This window comes from Pan troglodytes, chromosome 2 (assembly GCF_028858775.2).
Source record: "Pan troglodytes isolate AG18354 chromosome 2, NHGRI_mPanTro3-v2.0_pri, whole genome shotgun sequence".
NCBI lineage: Eukaryota > Metazoa > Chordata > Mammalia > Primates > Hominidae > Pan > Pan troglodytes.
In genome coordinates, this window is record NC_086015.1 from 76,074,655 (window position 1) to 76,081,703 (window position 7,049).

Sequence of the window (7,049 nt, forward strand, 5' to 3'; positions counted from 1 at the left end):
TGCTTGAAGCAATTACTTTTGGCAGCTCCAGGCACCACCTCCGTTCTCCGTCATCCATCACAGTGTGGACTGAATGTCTGCAGAGCAAGCATTCTGCTGCCATTCCAGAACATAGGTCATGCTAATGTCTCTGTCTGTTTTTTCTCTCTTTATCTTTCTTCTTCCCTCTTTTAAAGTCTGGTCCCTAGACAAGCAGCATCAGCATCTCCCGGGAACTTACTTGAAATGCAAATTCTTGAACCCCTTCCCAGACCTGCTGAATCTGAAAGAGAAAGTAGAGGTGGCAGCAACCTATATTTTCACAAGCCCTCGAAGTGATCCTGACGCACCCTCACGTTTGCTGAATCCCGCCTTATGTAATGCCCTATTGTCACACTGACCTCAGAGCTATGCACACATATGCTTCCTCTTTTTGTTTCCTGCTCAGAAACTCCCCATGGTCCAGATAATAAATTACATACTCAGTTTAGTCATTCAAAGACCTTGGCAATCTCATTTTCCTAACTTATTGCTTATTAAAGTATTCATTGTTATGAATCTTATTTATTGAGCATGTAGAATGAGCCAAACACTATGCAAGGTCCTTAATATACCTTGTGTATTAGTCAGTTCAGGTTGCCATTACAAAATACCATAGCCTGGGTGGTTTAAACAGCCGGCATTTATTTTCTCACACTTCTGGAGGCTGGAAGTCTAATATTAAGGTGCTGGCTGATTCTGGTTCTGGTGAACGTCCTCTTCTTGGCTTGTAGACAGCTGCCTTCTTGTGGTGTCCTTGTATGGTAAAGAGAGAGAACTCTCTCTCTCTCTCTCTCTCTGTTTTTTCATCTTCTTATAAAGCCACCAATCCTATCACGGAGGCTCCTTTCCCTTGACTTCATCTAGCCTTAATTACCTCCCGAGAGTCTTATCTCCAAATTCGACACATTGGTGGTTAGTGCATCAACATATAAATTTGGGGGGTATGCAGTTCAGATCATAGTACGTTGATTTATGTAAACCTTCCAACAAGCTGTGAGATTAGAATCACTGAGCCCATTGGCTGTTGAGGAAACTGAACCTTAGAGAAGCTCGGGAAGCTGCCTAAGACCAAAGTTAGTAGGGGGTGGTGCCAGAGTCTAATCCTGTGGAGGCATTCTTCCTCCCGCACAGCATTACTCCCACGACCTGTTCTCTCTGTTATCCATGGCTGCCCAGGTGTCCAGACGTGCCCCTGCCTTCCCTCCTGGACACCTTGCTCAAACCACCCCTAAACCTGGATCTCCTCTCTGGGCTCCTTTGTCTAAATGTATTGAGTCCTGGAAAACAAATCCATCTTCACCGGCTTCCCTGATGAGAATCATTTTCTTCTTCTTTCCTTTCTTTCCTTCTTTTCTCCTTTTTGCAGCAAGTTTTTCATTCCTTTTTTTTTCTAACATTATTCTCAGGGCTCCCCTGTCCCTCCAAATTCTCTTTTCTCACCCCAGGCAGTACACGCCTCTCTAAGTTCCTTGCTAACTTCACTTCCAATAGCTCAAGGGAGATCCCTATGGAGCATTATTGATAATAGTGATTATTAGTGTTTCTAAATATTTTGGAAATGTCCACCACATTCTAGCAACTACAGGTTTCTGCAGACACCCAAAGTCTTTTTTGGAAAGAGCTGATGACCCAGAGTCAGTAGATTGAAACTCAAAGCAAAAGGTTTATTTGGCCAATGGTTTTCAAATCCTTTCTGTCTCTCTCTTTCTCTCCCTTTTTTTTTCCTTGTCCTTTTTCTTGTTTTTCTGTTTGTTTGTTTTAGGGATAGCAGAATCAAATGAAGCAATGATAGAAAAAGGTAAGTTGGATGGAATAATGAGTGGTGCTCTCACTCCCAGTGGTCAGTTCTGATATCAGTATGACAACAGAGTAGTATATAAAGCAGAGGTTGGCAAACTGTAGCATGCCTCACAATGACCTGGAGTGCTTGTGAAAGCACGATTGCTGCTGCACCCATTCCCTTTCAGATTGACAAGAACTGGATGGGGCCCAAGAATATGCATTTCTAATAAGTTTCCAGGTGATGTCAATACTGCTGGTCCAGGGGCCACACTTGGAGAACCACTGACCTAAAAGGCTTCCTTACCCTTGTTGGAGATTTAGAAATAGATGAGCATATATATGTATCACTGAGATGCTTTGGCTATGGTATGAGTAAACCCATCTGAATGTAGTTTAGGCAGTAAGGCATCAAAGGAAGTCTGGAGGTAGTATCCATGGATAGCTCAGCCAATGACTGACTTCAATAAGGATTAGCCTCTCCCTGTCTTTCTGTCCTGCCATCCTCATCATGTTGGCTTTGCTCTTGGGCTTGTCTCTTCATTATTCCAGAAAGGCTGAAGGCTGCCACTGTTCCACGTATCACATGTGAACCCAGAAACATCAGTCTGAAGAAGAGATGGGGTTTTCTTCCTTGCGGTTTTTTTTTTTTTTTTTTTTGAGACAGAGTCTTGCTGTGTCTCCCAGGCTAGAGTGCAATGGCATGATCTCGACTCACTGCAACCTCCACCTCCCGGGTTCAAGCAATTCTCCTGCCTCAGTCTCCCGAGTAGCTGGGATTACAGGCTTGTGCCACCATGCCCAGTTAATTTTTGTATTTTTAGTAGAGATGGGATTTCACCATTGACCAGGCCGGTCTTGAATCGTGACCTCAAGTGTTCCACCTGCCTTGGCCTCCCAAAGTGCTGGAATTACAGGCATGAGCCACCGTGCCTGGCCCATGTGTCTTTTTATTCAGGAGGAACAACTCTCCCAGAGGTGCCCAGAGGGTATTCCATTAAATCCCACTCGCTACGATAGTCATGTACCCACAGTTGCTGGCAAGGGCAATGGAATTACCATGACCTGGTGAGTCCAAGTGATATCCCCTTCCTGGGGCTGGGGAGGAGCCCTTTGCCCCTGTCTCCCTGGCCCACCAGCGGATTGTAGGGGAGGAGAGAGAACGGGCAGTGCAGGCTTACAGAGCACTGAAGCAGCAGCAGCTGCAGCTGCATGGGGAGCAACCCCACCTCACATCCCGGAAGAAGCCAGAGCCACAGCTGTGATGCAGAGACCTGGGGCCTGGCCACACTCCTGGAAAACTGGCACCAGGAGCTGCCACACCTGGGTAGGGGAGAGGCAGGCAGATCCTTTTCTCTGGCCATGCTAGCAGCGTGGGGGTGAGGCCTCCAGGTACTCGTTCACACGTTGGGCATCAGCGGGTCCACATCTTGCAAGCGGTGAGTGCCCGATGGACTAGGGCCAGGGCCTGGTTGACGGTCAGCCTGTGGGGCCTGGGGTCACTCACAGTTGTGTCTCTTTGTTCTGAACATCCATTCTGAGTCGCAGCCCAGGTACACCTTAGGAAGGGCTGGGTCCCATTACCCTGTCCCTGAACACCACTTATTAAGACAGCTGATGAGCCTGGCTCGCCTTGTGATGGAGGCCTCTGGGAGTCAGCAGAGCCGAGCACATAGCACACATCAGGCAGAGCAGGCCAGAGATGGTCAACTCTTGAACTTAGCCAGCTAAAAGAAGGTGGGAAAGGTCCTTGGGGGAGGCAATTGACTGTGTCAGCCACAATCACCTACTCCTCCTTCTCTGCAGATCCCACTAGAGGAGAAAATAGACACAAGGGGGTGAGGGGAAGAAAGTATGGGTCAGGGCTTCCTGGCACACTGCATTGAAGGATGCCTGCGGTGGACATCTGCAACTTTTCCTACCCAGTGTCTGCCCCCTCCTTTCTCCTAACAGCACCCAATTTTCCTCTGGGGAACTACTCCACCCCCATTTGGGTGGTCTTGATGGGTCAAGCAAGGTGCACTGACTTCACCTGGCCTTTCCCATCACCCAAGCTTGGCCAATCTGAGTTTCTATCCTGGGGATTTCAATCTTGAGCAAAACAACACAAGAGCAGAAAACATTTGGAGTGGGCAGGTGTCCTCCCCTCTCTGGAAACAGGAAATAAGCATCCCCCACTTACAATCCTCCTCCTCCTCCTCTCCTCTTTTAGATATAGCATGTGCAGGTGCTCTGTGGGAAACTTTACATGCATGGTCTCAACTAATCCTAGCAACAATCTTACGGGTGACTACCATTACCTCCATTTTACAGATGAAAAACCAAAGCTTCAAGAACTTTAAGGATCACAGAGCTAGTAACTGGTAGATCTTAGATTTGAATTTATACCTATCAGATTACGAAGCCCTGTTTTTCTTGTTCTCCTAGAATATGAGGAGAAAATGAGCCCTCCCCAGGCAGCACTGTGAAATGGCTGAAGGTCTTTTAGCTTCTCTGTCCATATACGTGGGAGTCTTATCGCCTACACTGCTGTCTAATCTAGGCTTGTTAGAGCTGGGCAGTGTTTCACAATCCTCCCAGATAGCTGGCAGTAAGATGTAAATGACACTCATAGGAGCCCTCACGGACAGCTACTTGGAGACAGTCTGTGTGTAATATGGATAGAAAAAGCACTGCTGATAGTATCTGAACCTCTGGATCTGGCAATACCTGAAGTCCAGACTCCTGAACTTCATTTTTGCGTAAGTCAGTTTGAATTGGGTTTTATTGCTTACAACTGAAAAAGTTTTAGCCAGTGTTTCTTAATCACTTTAAAAAATGGAGGAATGTGGAAGTGGCTTCGCTAGGGAAGCTTCCAGCGTGGGGATGGCACAAGCTGGAGGTGGGGCAGCAGTGCCCAGGGCGCCGGCGTGTCCTGGGAGTCCCCGGCGGGAGCAGCAGCCAGCAGCAAGTGCAGCTGCTGGGGAAGCAGCGCCCAGCCCTGTGGTCCAGGATTCACAACAAAGAGGAGAAAGTGAATTGCAAGCCCAAAACCCAGGACAAACAGGAGATCCCTTTCCGGCTCCGGGAGATTATGAGGAGCCGCTGGGAGATGAAAAATCCGACCGGTAACAAGAAGAGGAAGAAAGCGGCCCAGGTGGCCCCAGAAAGACACTGGAAAGGGAAGCAAAGGGAGTGGAGCCCGACATTGCCGTCCCCAAGTTCAAGCAGAGGAAGGGGGAGTCCGACTAGGCCTATATCCAGCACATGCTATTCCTCAGCAAGAACCAGGCCACCCAGCAGCCAGAGGTCCAGGCAGCTCCCAAGGAGAAGTCTGAGCTGAAAAAAGCAAAAGAAGTGTTCCAGAAGTGACGACTAGATAAAGTCTGGCAGAAAAAGGATGAAAAGACGGCAGACAGGCTGGAGCAGGAGTTGCTCCGAGACACAGTGAAGTTTGGTGAGGTTGTCCTGCAGCACCCAGAGCTGACTACCAGGCCCCGGAGGAGCGTAAGCAAGGACCAGCCTGGCAGGAGATCGCAGATGCTGAGGATGCTTCTGAGCCCCCGAGGTGTATTCCAGCCTCTGACTGCCTCCCTGGCCTACCAGCGGATTGTGGGGGAGGAGAGAGAGTGGGCCATGCAGGCCTACAGATGTTGAAGCAGCAGTGGCGGCTGCATGGGAAGTGAGCCCCTCCCCACTTCCAACAAGGAGCCAGAGCCACAGCTGTGATGGAGAGACTCGGGGCCTGGCCATGCTCCTGGGAAACTGGCACCAGGAGCTGCCACACCTGGGTGGGGGAGAGGGAGGCAGATCCTTTTCTCTGGCCATGCTAGCAGTGTGGGGTGAGGCTTCCAGGTACTCGTTCACATGTTGGGCATCAGCGGGTCCATGTCTTGCAAGGGGTGAGTGCCCGATGGACTAGGGCCAAGGCCTGGTTGACGGTCGGCCTGTGGGGTCACTCACAGTTGCATCTCTTTGTTCTGAACATCCATTCTGAGTCACAGCCCAGGTACACCTTAGGAAGGGCTGGATCCCATTACCCTGTCCCTGAACACCACCTACCGAGACCGCTCATGAGGCTGGCTCGGTATGTGACGGAGGCCCCCTGGGAGTCAGCAGAGCTGAGTGCAGTGCACATCAGGCAGAGCAGGCTAGGGGCAGGGAAGACGCACCTGGGGCAGGGCCAGTGGGCACATCTGGACCACCTGCGAGGGCTCTGCAGGGGACCGTAACTACAGGCCAGTTGCGAGTGGTCCCCTGCAGAGGCTACCCACTCAAGGTTTGGTTGTGGTTGAATGTGATGACAGCACATACACCAAGAATGTGGGAACGGGGGCCGGGCGCGGTGGCTCACGCCTGTAATCCCAGCACTTTGGAAGGCTGAGGCGAGTGCATCACCTGAGGTCAGGAATTCCAGACCAGCCTGGCCAATATGGTGAAACCCTGCCTCTACTAAAGATACAAGGAACAAACAAACAAAAAACAGTGTTGTCACCTACATGACAGGGCTCTGAGAGAGCTGGGCAGGCCCCAAAGTGGCTTGAGAAAGTAAAGGAAGGATCCTGGCCTGGGCTCAGGGTCACAGAGTGGGGCCCAGTGGGAGTTCCTGCTGAGGGCAGGGCCTTGCCAGGCTTCAGTCTTCATCCCGTGCCAAAGGAGGGAGAGTGCAGGCTGTCAGCATGTCCAGATGAGGGCAGAAGGGAGAGGCTTAAGCCCAAGTCAGATCTAGCAATGGAGTCTGCCTGCCCAGCACCGTTTGGGAAGTGAGGAGGCTTCTGCCCGGCCGCCCCACAGTCTGGGAAGTGAGGAGCGCCTCTGCCCGGTCCCCCACCGTCTGGGAAGTGAGGAGCACCTCTGCCCTGCCCCACACCATCTGGGAAGTGAGGAGCACCTCTGCCCTGCCCTGCACCTTCTGGGAAGTGAGGAGCGCTTTTGTGGGGCAGCCCCACCGTTTGGGAATTGCGGAGCACCTCTGGCCTGCAGTCCCACTGTCTGGGAAGTGAGGAGCGCCTCTGCCCGGCTTCCGCACCGCCTGGCAAGTGAGGAGCGCTTCTGCCCGGCCGCTGTGCAACCCTCCAGGTGTGAAGTGGCAGCCTTATGTGTGATCTTTCTGCCCTCCCCAAGTTTGCGTTTTCGACATTAAAGTTTACTTTTAAATTAAAAAAAAAAAAATCATCCCCAAGAATTTTTAGACAATTTTTTTCTTTATTGTCTGTTCCCCTCACCATGAAATTTTAGCACCACAGATATACTCTGTATCTGTTTATGTA

At 50.6% G+C, this 7,049-nt stretch overlaps 1 pseudogene; it reads left to right on the plus strand.

The window, feature by feature from the left end:
* The first annotated feature begins 4,617 nt into the window (after positions 1–4,617).
* LOC129143632 (coiled-coil domain-containing protein 137-like) lies at positions 4,618–5,518 on the plus strand (annotated as a pseudogene).
* The last annotated feature ends 1,531 nt before the right edge of the window (positions 5,519–7,049 follow it).